This window comes from Silene latifolia, chromosome 3 (genome assembly GCF_048544455.1).
Source record: "Silene latifolia isolate original U9 population chromosome 3, ASM4854445v1, whole genome shotgun sequence".
In the NCBI taxonomy this organism is placed as follows: domain Eukaryota; kingdom Viridiplantae; phylum Streptophyta; class Magnoliopsida; order Caryophyllales; family Caryophyllaceae; genus Silene; species Silene latifolia.
Genome location: NC_133528.1, coordinates 89010164 through 89024462, shown reverse-complemented (window position 1 = coordinate 89024462; position 14299 = coordinate 89010164). Strand labels below are relative to the sequence as shown.

Here is a 14299-nt window from a genome sequence, read left to right as displayed (position 1 = left end):
CCTGCTTATCAACTGCATGAACTGTTCTAATGCCATCCCTCGGGTTACCATACTCAGCACTCTATTTCGCCATTTCTTCAATAAAGGACCATCCCTTATCATCATCTGTATTCTCCTGGAATCTTCCACTGGATGCCGCATCAAGTATGGCCCTTTGGTCGTCATACAGCCCATTGTAGAACTGATTAGCTAGGAACCATGGGTCAAAACCATGGTGAGGAATAGACCTCACCAACTTCTTGAATCGCGACCATGCCTCATAAAAACTTTCATCGGGAGCCTGTCTGAAACTGGTAATCTTGGCCCTCAGCATATTGGTGCATTGTGGAAGGAAATATCTCTTGTAAAATGCAAGAGCAAGAGACTCCCAGTCTGTAACCCCAGCAGCTGTGCGGTCCAAGTCAGTCAGCCACTCCCTGGCTGAGTCGGCTAAAGAGAAAGGAAATAAAACCTCCTTAATCTTATCTTGAGTTACCCCCTTAGTGACGGGGATAGTAGAACAGTAATCTGTAAAGACCTCCATGTGCTTCCTCGTGTCTTCACCAGCCACACCTCTATAGATATTTCACTCCACCAGATTGATATAAGAAGGACGGATGTCGAATGTATTCCCATCCTCAGTCAAGAGATTGAAACCTTTCAGAATAGAGGATGCTTTAGGCACCGAATGACTAGAAAGCTTTGGCATCTTTACTGTAGAAATCGGACTGTCTTCCGCGAAAAGAGAATGATCTAGCTCTGGCTCGAAAGTACTCAAGTCTTCCTTTCGTGATTTTCTCTGCAGACGAAGTCTATGCCTGAATAATCTTTACGGCTCAATCACCAAACTAATTCAAACCTTTCGACACAGGGCATAAACAACACTGAAAGAAAATGAATAAGAACTGCCTCAAGGAATAGAAATTCCCTGAGACGGATAAAATAAACGGAACTAAAACAAATAGGGCAATTGCCTCCCCGGCAACGGCGCCAAAATTTGACACGTCTGTCGTGTACCTGTCAAAAATAAACTAACTAAACTAACTATATAGCTAGGGAAGTCGGTCGATCTCCACGGGAGGCAAGATATCTCGTAGAAGTTCGTCTATTTGGTCACAAATGGGGGTGTTTGATTTGTTTTCTAAACTACGAAGTTTTAAGGGAAGAGAAATAAAGGGCAAGAGCAGTAAAAGCAAGAAATAAGGATTAAACTATCAGATAGAGAGGGACATGTCAGGATTTCGGTTCACTACGGTAGTCCAGTGACTCAGCTGTAAATGACTCAGACGAATTAATGCGAGACGGATACGGGAAAGGTCCTTTCGGTCCACTTTCTATCCTAAAATACCACTAACTTAACTTTCATTCTCGTCAGGGTAGTCTACTGTTCAAAGCAGGTCTATTTAGTCCAATCTTTCGATCTAGGATTAATTTTAGCCAGATTAAAGGATGACTCAGAAGCGTGCACTCAACTAAGTCGATAAATACAATTAAATTGCTATGGTGACAGAGTCTCGTAATTAATTCATCTGTTTCATTCACTACATCGTCACAATCCTACCGCAGCCCCCTAATCCCAACATGAAAGGGGTTTAGCTACTCATGTCGCTAATTAAACTAACAGCAGATAAAATTCCAGCAGTAAACATAATGAAATAACAGGTAAATTGCATAAAAGAGAAATTAGGGCAAAGGAATTAAATGGAGTAAACAAGAAATTAAAGCAAACAATGATTAATTATTAATAAGGAAAGAGAAAGGAATTACAATCCAAGCGAATCCGGCGTAAAGAACACAAAATTCGAGTGAAATAATCTCAAGAACAAAGTTACAGTGAAGGGAAAAAGCAACGTAACAAAGTTTGATGTGTAAACTGCTTAAAGTAAATGAAAGATAGATAAAAGATAGATCCTAATGACCTATTAAAGCGTGCTTAAATAGCAAAGTAATTAAGTTTAGCGAAATTAAAACATAACACGGGCTAATTAAAGCCCATAACAGCGAAACCACTCGATCGAGTGGAATAAAACCACTTGATCGAGCAAATCCTCAGCAGCATCTACTCGATCGAGTAGATAGTTACTCGATCGAGTAACTCCTCTTTCAGCAACTTAAGGATCGAGTAAGAAATTGCTCGATCGACCAACCATGGACATAAAAACCACTCGATCGAGTGGTAAAACTGCTCGATCGAGTTCATTGTCTTCAAATCAGCTCAAGTCCACGCCCGAATGCCTCGTAATCCGTGCCATGATTTTTCTAAACGCAGTATCTCACTCTGGAAAATCCCGTCTCCTCTAAATGCATGCAAAAAGGACGAAAAAGAGTACGATTCTGCTACTTTCGCGTTCATTTCTACAAAATGGACAAAACGAACCAAAGTAGCCAATTCGGGGCAAAATACCATAAAAACAGTATAAAAATGCATAGAAATACGTGCTGAAATAGGCTAAAAAGACTATATATTATGCACGTACCAGCTAGTGACAAGCAAAGAGTTGTGGAGAACTCTAAAGAAGAAGAACCCATCACCCAAGAGGTTTCAAAGAAGAAGAATGAAGAGAAGGCTAAGAAAAAAGAGCCTATTGTGATTAGACTTCCATTCCCAAGTTGTCAAGCTAAGCCTAAGTTTTATGAACAACTTGGAAAGTTCATGGAGATTGTGAAGAACTTAGAAATCTCAATCCCATTCACAGAATTGATCAATCATGTTCCGGCCTATGCAAAGTACATGAAAGACATTCTTACAAAGAAGAAATCCATCCGGAAATTAGAGACTATTGCATTCACTAAAGTGTGTAGTGCTATTCTTCAAGGAAGCTCACCTCCAAAACTCAAAGATCCGGGAAGCTTCTCTATTCCATGCACCATTGGCGACACTACGATCAACAAAGCATTATGTGACCTTGGAGCAAGTGTAAGTGTCATGCCATACTCGGTATGCAAGAGACTTGGAATGGGAGCTCAAGTGCACTAACATTACTCTTCAAATGGCGGATCGATCAACAAAGATACCTTTCGGGGTATGGGAGGATGTGCCCGTATGAATTTGCAAGTTCTTCATCCCGGTAGACTTTGTAATTGTAGACATGGAGGAGGATTCCAACATTCCTATCATTTTAGGAAGACCTTTCTTACACACTGCGGGAGCGGTGATTGATGTGAAACATAGAGAGCTCACACCTGAAGTGGGAGATGAGACAATCACTTTTAACCTTGACAAGACAATGAGAGCTCCCCGATTGCATGAGCCATGTTTCAAGATCGATCATTATAGCTGAGAAAGTGATAGGAAAAAGTTGGCATCTCAATGCAAAGATCAAGCTATGGGTAAAGAATCACCGCCCATATGGAAGAAGAAGGTGCATAATCCTCAAAATGCTCTATTCGGAGAGCAAGGAAACTTCAACAACAATGAGAGCTTGAATAGCTCACCACCAATCATGACAAGTAAAGAAGAAGGCCTCACTGGCCATGACAACAAGAAAGAGGAGTTGTTTTCATCAACTCATGATATTTTGGGAAGCAAGCTAGTGAAGTATGTGGTTTATAGGATGACGAATTTGAAGGATTAGTCAATCCTTATATTGGTAATGCTATGACCTTAGACCAAGGATTTGGTGACCATCTTGACTCAAGTCACCACCATAAAGAACACAATGTGCAAAGGTCTATTGAAGATCTTTACAATGACAATGAACAAGCCTTTGACTACTTCTACAAGGTGTTAAGCAACATTAACAACACCTTGGCTATGTCTCCTTGACATCTCATCCAAGAATGAGAGTTTGATGAAGTCCTCCCTAAACCACCATTTGTAAATACTCTAACTCTTAACTTGCATTTTACTTTTTGTATTGCATTTTTATCAATTTTGGATTCGCAATTTCATACTTTGATCAAGATTCTTCAACATGAGAGAAAGTGAGGGAGGATTTTAATGTGTTTTGATGTGTAGTGTTTGCTTTAGTGTGGGGATAGCAACCACCTAGGCTATCCAAGCCTTCATAGTGCACCCATAATGAAGACCAAAGGAATGAAGAAGAAATGACATGGGAAATGAAGAATCCCCGCGGGTGGAACTGAACTCGTGGGTACAGGAAGGAATCCGAGCGTCCCTTGAGAAATCCGCTCGTCTTGGGCATGATCCGAGCATCCTGGCTCTAAGACGCTCGTCTTGGGAGAGCTGAAGTTGAAATTTTGGGACTGTTTTAAAATCTGGGCATATCACAAGGAAGATGCCCGTCTCAGCCCAGAAGAAGCTCGTCCCAGAGGAAATCTGCGCGTCTTGACCTGTGCAAAAAAATGAAATCTCACACTGCCTATAAATCCAAGTGTCCTCAAGTGAAGACGCTGGTCTCCTACAAAATCCGTCCGTCTCCATAGGAATCTGCGCGTCTCAGCACGGGTTGGAAATTTCTCAGCTGACTGTTTTAAAATCCGAGCGTCTCCTACCCGAGACGTCCGTCTCCTACCCAAGACACCCGTCTCTTGCTGCTGATAGCCTATAACACAAGATTAAAACCCCTCATCCCCAATTCATTTCCTTCTTTCAAAACATAAACACACAACCAAAATCCTCAAAACCTCAATCCCCTCATCAACAAAACTCAAAATCCTCAACCAAATTCACCCAAATCAAACCCAAACTTCCTCAAAACACAATCAAATTACTCCTTTGTCAACAAGAAGCCATCAAAACACCAAAATACTCAAAAATTAAATCGATTTCTAAGGTTTCAAGGCAAAATTCGAAAACCCAAAATCGATTTGGGATTAGTTGGAGCATGAGGAGACTAGAAGCATTCAAGCAATACTTTGGTTTATTGATACAATCTTAATAAGGAGAAGCATTATGGCAAGGACTAAAGGTGGAAACAAGGCACCCATAACATCAAATCTTCCAAAGAGGCAACAAGCTCTTCAAGCTTCTAAGGCTATGGTAGTGCATCAAGCGAGGGTAGAAATTCAAGAGGTCACTACTCCTATGGTGGAAGCAACTCCTATTCCGGTCATTGAGCAATTACCTGATTATCCGGAGGTAACTTTCACAAACGATATTCATAGGAAAGCTTTTGTATCCCTTGCTAAGAAAACAATTTTGCCTACCAAATTCGTTTGTCAAGATGCTTTAGCCAAATTGGGTGTTCTTGAGAGGACTAAGAATTTTTTCGAGTCTATGAAATTGAAAACACTCTTTGAGATAGAAGAATTGACTTACCCCTCCCTTACTATAGAGTTTATAAGTTCTTTGAAGATCACTAAGGTAGAGACTCGGAAAAATATTGAATTCCGCCTAGAAAACGAAGATAGAAAAATGTCCTTTGATGAGTTTGGTAAAGTGTTTGGTCTTAAAGAACACTCTCATTATGAAAAGAAGCCCTCGAAATATAATCCCGCACCTCTATGGAAAGTAATCACCGGAAGAAAATTTTAATCCTACCATGAGTGTCATGTCCTCTATGTCCACCATCCGGGTATAAGGGTATGGCATAAGGTTGTGGGTAACACTTTAATTGCAAGAAAGGGTACTAATCATTTTACCGAGCTCAACTTTGTCTATCTTGAATACACCATGAACGCCAACAAAAATTTCACCAAGGAATACAACATACTTCAACTCTTACTTGAACGGTGGCTTACAATTGACCATGGTAAGGAAGGGGCGGCTTTTATCATCAATGAAGGATTACTGACATGGTTAGCAAAACACTTCAACCCGGACTTTAACAAAGACAAGAGATACAAACCAGTTAGAGGTAGTAACCTTCTTGATTTGGCCACTATCATTAACAAGTTTCATTGGGTTAAGAACGATAATCTTGACAACAAGTTTGAGTGGTTCACTAAGGAAGCTAAGTCCTTCATCTTGCCAAGCAAGATTGATCGGGTCCGTTTCGTGTTCACAATTAAAGATGTGGTCGATGGGTCACGGTCGAATCAAAACACAATTTATAGCTTCACAAACAACTCTACAATTAGTAAAGAGGCAAGTAAAGGTCGGATCCCAAGGGACGGTAGTTGAAATGAGATTTCTATTGAAACTAGTGGTGTCTTAGGGGTGTCACAAATTGGGTTGATGTAGAAGGTCACTAAACTAAAATAGCAATGAAGATGAACTAGCAAGATGAATTAAAGGGGTGTAAACAATTGATTAAAAGCACTAGGGTGTCATGGGATCATAGGGGAATCATGGGAATTGATCATACAAACATGTTCTCAAATTATAAGCAAGCAATTATTGTTGTGATGGATTGAGTTGGGTTATATCTTACAATCCTAGGAAAGTTTGGGTCCCGGAGCCGAATCGATTAGATTGTACAACACCTAAAAGTCGACTTAATCTTCCCTACTCAACAACATGCATGGTCTAATGAGACTCGAGTTGGGTTATGTCTTACAAGTCTCATTGAAAAGATAGAAGATGATAGTAAATGCAAGGATTCATAGGCTTAGCATTTCATCAAATATAACATGTGCATGAGTTGAGATCAAAACAAGCAAGCAAATAAAACTTGAAAGCATATTAATTTAAGCATGAATCATTCCCCATGTTGGTTTCCCCTAATCACCCATTAACCCTAGCTAAGAGACTACTCACTCATTATCATGTTGATCATGCTAGCAAGGTTGTCAATCATACCAACAATATGAAACATGATGAATAAATGAAAGTAATTAACAATAATTAAAAAGGGATTAAGAGAATTATACCTACTAATGATTCCAATAATAAAGCAAAGATAAAAGAAGTACTTGAATGCTTGATTGAGAGGTTGTCAATCTCCCAACAATAACCCAAATAATCTTCAGTTACCCAAAATAAAGGATGAACAAAAGAGAGATTAAGGAAATAAAACTTGTATTAGAACTTGATTAATTGTTGATTACAAAACTAAAGAGAGATTTGATTGATATTAACTACTCTAATTATTGATAAGAAGATCATACTCCTCTAATTAGACTAATGGGGTATTTATAGTGGAAATTAGGGAGGATGCATTAGGGTTAACTAAGGGCTAAACTAGTAATTACACTTTTTAGATTGAGCAAGGAGGAGCCGGTATTTTTCGAAGGAAGGGCTTCTTTCTTCGTAGCTTGGAGAAGAGGAAATCACGTTGTGCTGGAATCCGGGCGGAATAAGGTCGGGACGGGCGAATTCTGGTGATGGGGTCCGAGCGGATTCGAGGGAATCCGGGCGGATTGTGGAGGTGGAATCCGAGCGGATTAGAGCAAAGCCGCACGGATTGTGCAGCTGGGGGACGGCCGGATTGGTGACAATCCGCACGGATTGTCACTCAGGAAGACATATTCTTCTTTTCTTCCCTTTTCTTCATAAATTCCTTGGGGATTTCCCTGGGGACTCAAGGATCCTTTCTCAACATTGCTCTTCTACTATAATATGTACAAAGGCCTTTTAATCTTGTCTCTCCTTGATGCTTGGTCATTGAATTCGATCAATTTAGTCTCGTTTTGCCATGAAAATGCAAGATTCTTACTCCTTTCCTACCAAGGGATCAAAATCTCAAAGAATATGCAAAACAAAGAACTAAAGATAAGAAATGACCCAAATATGCACTAAAAAGCATGGGAACAAGGCTAACTAAATATGCGCTAATTATGGTCACATCAAATATCCCCAAACCGAACCTTTGCTCGTCCCGAGTAAAGAGGTGACAAAGACTAGGACCAATACTAACCTATCCTAATAATATAGCCGATATGAGACAATTAGCGGGTCTCACTCCGCCCCTTCAACTCACAACAAGACAACCATGAGGTAGGATGCCTTCTTGCAAGGCAAGGTGGGTCTTGCCAAAATGGCGACACATCCAAACATTAAGCACACAAAATCACATAATGGATGCCTCTACAAAAAGGAATAGCCACTCCCTCATCAAGTGGCGGAGGCACTAAAGAGGAACAAATTTAAGAGCATGTAATCCTTCACAAATACTAGTTCAACAAATTACTAAGTCTAAGAGGATGGCACTAAATCACCTCCAAATGGTGTTAAACTAGACTACTTTCGTCCTCAATTTCCAAATGCTTTCGTCAAGAGCGATCGGATGGTGGTGGAATGATGATCCCTATGATGCTAGTAACATATGACATGACAAGTCTCGAATTCTCTACAAAAGTAAAGGTCATGGATCGTCCCAAGCTCGACCAAGTGGCTTGACAAAAGACTTTTTGGGAATGAAATGCTCAAATCTTTATTCACAACGGGTGGATATGACTAGTATTCAAAATTGTCCTCATTTCACTTTCACATTTCAAAAATTTAAGATGGGGTTTGTCCCTTCCGGGCTAGTGTCCTTTGCTTTCGCCAATCGCTTATTAGGCAACCGGTTAACCTCTAGACAATAGCTTTTCGGGGTGATAGTCACTCTGTCTCTGGGCGGCCTAATTCACAACCGTATGGGGGCCCAATTCAATGGATCCCGCACCAAAGCACATCGAAGTGGTACGCCTCCATCAAAACAATTAAATTTCTCAACTTTCAACAATTCATAACATTTGAGGTTCCTTGGCATTAGATTACTTCCACATGACAAAATTTCTATGAAATGAGCACTTCAAGCTTATTGATAGAAAATATTTTTGGGTTGCCTTACCACAAGGTCAATCAAGGTCACCTAGACAAGTTAACCAAGTCCACATCGCATCACGGGGTTGGATAGGTGACTCACATGCAAACCCTTGACTAGGCTTTGGGTCATGGGTCAAAAGACACTAGTATGACACTATCTAGAGTGTTTTACAACCATTCTAGTAGACAAAGTCTTAAGTTGAATAAGTATTTGTAATGGCTTAGTTGCTCTTGTCAAAGTTGCTAATTAGGCATTTTCAAAACATTTCTAACATGCAACTACATGCCATGATGCAACTAATATAAACATCCTAATGCAAGTGATTCTATCAACTAATATGACATATAAACTAAATGCAAGTCCTAAGTTCACATTGTTATACCGCATCAATCAAAATAAAGCCACATAGTCATTAACATAAAGAGGAAAAAGGAGATTGGAAAGATCATACCATGCGGTCTTCATGATCCTCATGTCTCGGATGTGGCGTAGTCAATCAATGTGAACAAGGATAGAACAAACACAATATATACAAGACAATATATACAAGACTACAAAAGGAAATAAACATGTTTTTGGGTTTTTCAATTTTCAAATTTTTATGATTTTTGAAAATTTTCAATTTTTTTGGATTTTTGAATAAGAGTTAAATGTTAGAATTCCCATCCCCACACTAATATGGGCATTGTCCTCAATGGCCAAAATGATGGAAATTATGCAAAGATGATGCATGATTTCTACACTAAATGCAATCTATACTAAGCTACACTACATGATGCATGGTTTTTGTTATGACGGAGAGGATAATTTAGATTACCTCCCGTTGTGTATGTATTAACTTCCCCAAACCGAGTGAGACACTATTGCTAATGTCCAAGGATGGGTGTAGTTCATGCACACACTATGAAATGCATGAAACTAATTTGTCATTTTGGATTTTGGAAATGGGAACAATAAAATGAGAACACCTCAATGGTACCGAGGTGTGAGTCCTCTATGGTTCTAGGACTACTCCAACAATGATCAAAATTATAATTAAAACAAAGAGAGAAATAGACAAACCATGAGAGGGTAGGAGTCTCCAAGGCTTCCTAATCTTCCATCATGCTATCACCATCACTTTCCTCATTAGAAGTGGTCACATTGCCACTTCCCTTGTCATTTGCTTCTTCACTTTCTTCCTCATCTTGCTCATCATCATCTTCACCATCCTTTTCTCCTTCTTCACTTGCTTCTTCATCAATGTTATCATCAACTTCTTCATCATTACCAACAACCCCATTGTCACCCGAAATGACCCTAGATGCACCCGGAAATAGGACTTCTCTATCCGCCCAACTAGGCAAAGGACAAGATGGATCAAGTAGTCCTTGCCTAGCTAAGTGTAGGAGGGGTGGATATTGAGCCAAGTAAGCGTTTTTCCGATCTTCAAAGGCTTGCTTGTGCATTGCTTGCATGAGAAGAGTCACATAATCATTTCTAGCTTCAACTCCTTCCGGCTTGAACTCTTGATACTCAAAGGGGTAAGGTGGTATGACAATGGAAGAGGAGGGAGTTTCAAGATCACCCTTTTGTTGTTGAATAATATACTCGGCCTCTTTAGAAAGGGGAAGTAGATAATTGGTCCGGTGGACGCTTAGACGACAAATCTTTGAAGGCAAGGTGAACGATCTAGCTTCACTAGTGAGCCATCCATACTTAGTGTCAAGGGGTTATGGGCAACCCACTTGAACTTGTGTATCATAGTATGCAAATCAACAAGATGACCACCCTCCTTTGCTTTGTACTTGTTATCCTTATTGAAGTTAGGATCAAAGTACTTAGCTAGTATAGTGACTAGGCCGCCATTGACAATAACGGTAGTGCCCTTCTTCCCACAATCAATGTTGAGCCATCTATCTACCAAGAGCCTCAAAGAATTGTAAGGCTTGGTGTGTACTCTTCCAATGTTCAAAGCCGATTCAAGAAGAATAAAATCAAGTTTGGTGAAATGGTTGGTATCTTTCCTTGCAATTATGGTGTTTCCCATGACCTTGTGCCATACTCTTATGCCCGGATGGTGGACTAGAAGAGCACGACTCGCATGAAAGTCCTCAAATTTCCTCCCGGAAATTGCCTCCCAAAGAGGTTCGGGGTCATACTTTCCATAATTCTTAAAATAACGCGGTTCATCACTAAGACCCAAAATTACACCCAATTCTCTAAAGGAAATGCGTCTACTAACATTAGCTAGACGAAACTCGAGATTCTCCCTATTCTCAACTTTGGTGACTTTCAAAGAACTCAAAAATTCCAAGGTAAGGGAGAGGTATGTCAATTCCTTTGTTTCAAACAATTTCTTCAACCCCATGGCTTTGAAAAAGGCTCTAGTTTGCTCAAGAACACCCAATTTTTCTAAGGTATCTTCACATATAAATTTGGTGGATTGTAATGACTTCCTAGCAAACTTGGCAAAGGTATTTCTATGGGTTTCGGAAATAAAAGTTACCTCCGGATAATGCAAAAGTTGATCAATTTCCGGAGTAGAAGGTGTTGTTGCTCCCATAGAAGGTTGTTGTTGTTGTTTCACTTCCATGATTGGTGTTGCTACCACCATAGCCAATGCTTTCTTTGTTTGAAGAGCCTTTTGCCTTTGTGAGAGTGCCTTAGCCTTTGGTGCCTTTGTTGCCTTTGTTGCTCCCTTAGTCCTTGCCATTGATGAATTAACCAAGAAAAGAATGAAAAATCTTCAATTTGTAGTGTACCCAAATCGATTTAAAGGTGAAAGGCTTTGCCTTTATGAAATCAAAAATCGACTCAAAGGTTGAAGATTTTGTGCTTGGTTTTGATTTTTATTTAAGAAGGAGTGATTGATTTGTTTTTGGTGAATGTTGTTGAGGGATTTTGTTTTTGTGATGGAGAGGATGAGGGTTTTGATGTTGTGGGTAGTGTTTATGAATGAATGAATGAATGAATGAAGAAAGGTGGGAGGGATTTTATAAAGACCGAAATTTTCGAACTGCAGGGGCAATCCGTGCGGATTCTGCCCAATCATGCGGATTCTGCTCTTTCTGGGTTGTATAAAACTCGCCTAAAGACGGGCGGATTCTGTAGAAGACGCTCGGATTTTCTTGATACGGGACGGGCGGATTTGCCTGAAGACGGACGGATTTCAGTCTAGGAAATTTTTCTTGTTTTCCTCAGCAGAGAAGACGGGCGTCTTCTGTCCAGGACGGACGGATTCTTCAAGACGGGCGGATTGCTGCTCAAGACGCCCAGATTCAGTCACAGTAAAAAATTTTCAAAATTCAGCTCAGTTCAGGATGGGCGTCTTTGCTGCAGTACGCTCGGATTACTGAAGACGGGCGGATTCTCCTGAATCCGCTCGGATTCGACCCCTTGTACCCGGATTCAGTTCCATCCGTGTACAATGCATTTCCCTTACCATTCTTCCATTCTTTCTTCAAATTTTGTGTTCTTCATTGTGGGGGCACTACTAAGGCATGGATAGCCTAGGCAATTGTCATCCCCACACTAAGCTAGAGCACTACACATCAATTGAAATTGTTAGTCCCTCCCTCACTTCTCTCAAACATGACAATTATCTTGATCAAAGTAAATAAAAATCCAAAGATGACAAAAATGCAATACAAGAATTGAAATGTAAGTTAGGGAGTTAGAAATATTTACAAGTGGTGGTTTAGGGAGGACTCCACCAAACTCTCATTCTTGATGAGATGTCAAGGGGGCATGTCCAAGGTGTTGTTGATGTTGCTCAACACCTTGAAAAATTAATCGAAAGCTTGTTCATTATCATGGTAGAGGTCTTCAATAGACCTTGGCCCTTGTTGTCGGTCTTGATCGATGGCATTACCAATGTAGGGATTAAAAATCCCTTCAAATTCGTTGTCCCAAAGACCACAAACTTCATTAAGTTGATCATTGAAAATCTCTTGCTTAGATGGAGACAACTCTCCCAATTTCTTCTCTTGGCCAATGAGGCCATCCTCTTCTTCCTTGATTGATTTTGATGAGCTTTGCAAGCTCTCCTTCTCACAATTCACTTGCTCTTTGAATGGAGCATCTTCAATTTTCTTCTTCTATTGGAGTTCCGATTTCTTCCTTTCATCCTTTCGGCTATAATGATCAATCATGAAACATGGTTCATGCAAACGAGGAGCTCTCATAGTCTTGTCAAGATTAAAAGTTATGCTTTCATCTCCCACTTCTAGAGTGAGCTCACCATGTTTCACATCAATCACCGCACCCGCGGTGTGTAGGAAAGGTCTTCCTAGAATGATTGGAATGTTGGAATCTTCCTACATATCAACAATGACAAAGTCCACCGGGATGAAAAACTTCCTAATTCGCACGGGGACATCTTCCCATATCCCTAATGGTGTTTTCGTCGATCTATCGGCCATTTGGAGTGTGATGTTGGTGCATTTAAGCTCTCCCATCCCTAACCTTTTACTCACCGAGTACGGCATGACACTCACACTAGCCCCTAGATCACATAAGGCTTTGTTGATCGTCGTGTCGCCAATGGTACACGGTATTGAGAAGCTTCCCGGATCCTTTAACTTTGGAGGTGAACTCCCTTGAAGTATTGCACTACTCACCTTAGTGAAGGCGATAGTCTCAAGCTTCCGGATCGACTTCTTCTTTGTGAGGATATCTTTCATGTACTTCGCATAGGCCGGCACGTGATTGATTAATTCCGTGAAAGGAATTGAGACTTCCAAATTCTTGACAATTTCCATGAACTTTCCAAGTTGGTCATCAAATTTGGGCTTGGCTTGACGACTTGGAAAAGGGAGTTTAATCACAATGGGCTCCTTCTCCTTGACCTTGTCTTCATTTTTCTTTGAACTTTCTTCTTTTGATGATTCTCCATCTTTGGAGCTTTGCACAATTTCTTCCTTTTCACTAGCTTTCACAACTTCATCCTCAACTTGCTTCTTCGGTGCTTCATACCTTGTACCACTTCTCAAGTGAATGGCACTAACCGTTTCATGTCTAGGGGGATTACTTTGAGGTGGTAATTGCCCCTTTTGTCTTTGTGAGCTTGAAGATGCTAGTTGAGTCAAATGTGTTTCCAACGTCTTGGTGTGAGCTAGAATGTTGTTGATGGTGGTTTCCTTTGCTTGGCTATCTTTTTGCATTTGAGTGAAAAATTCTTGTTGATTCTTTTACATTTGGAGGACCGCTTTTTGGACATCAAAACCTTGGTCATTTTGGTGATTGTATGGATTTTGATTTTGGTAACCTTGGTTTTGATTGTAAAAGGGTCTTTGATTTTGGTTTCTCATGGGTGGTGGAGTGTATGTTGTTTGAGGGTTTTGGACATTTTGGCTTTTGTATGAGAGATTTGGATGGAATTTGGTGTTTTCATTGTAAAAATTGGAATAAGGGGTACCACTCTTGTATGCTTGGAAAGCATTCACTTGTTCATTTGTTCCCCTACATTCACCTTGGTCATGTCTCAAAGTTCCACAATTCTCACATATCCCACTTGGGATTGATGAAGATGCCGTCATGGCATTAACATGATGCTTCGATGATTTTGAGTTTTCTTCAAGTCTAGTCATAGCTTGTTCAAACTTCAAGTTGATTGTGTCAATGTGAGCACTAAGTTGAGCACCCAATTGAGTAACGGAGTCCACTTCATGCTTTCCTCCTCTAGTAGCCTTGCGAGGTCTACTATATTGTGAGTTATGGACCGCCATTTCCTCAATCTTGTTCCA

The 14299-nt window shown here is 40.3% G+C and overlaps 1 non-coding gene across 1 annotated transcript; it reads left to right on the top strand.

The window, feature by feature from the left end:
• Nucleotides 1-206: 206 nt before the first annotated feature.
• LOC141650118 (small nucleolar RNA R71) lies at nt 207-313 on the top strand. Its single transcript, XR_012546175.1, has one exon. It is a non-coding gene; the product is annotated as a small nucleolar RNA R71 (small nucleolar RNA).
• Nucleotides 314-14299: the final 13986 nt, after the last annotated feature.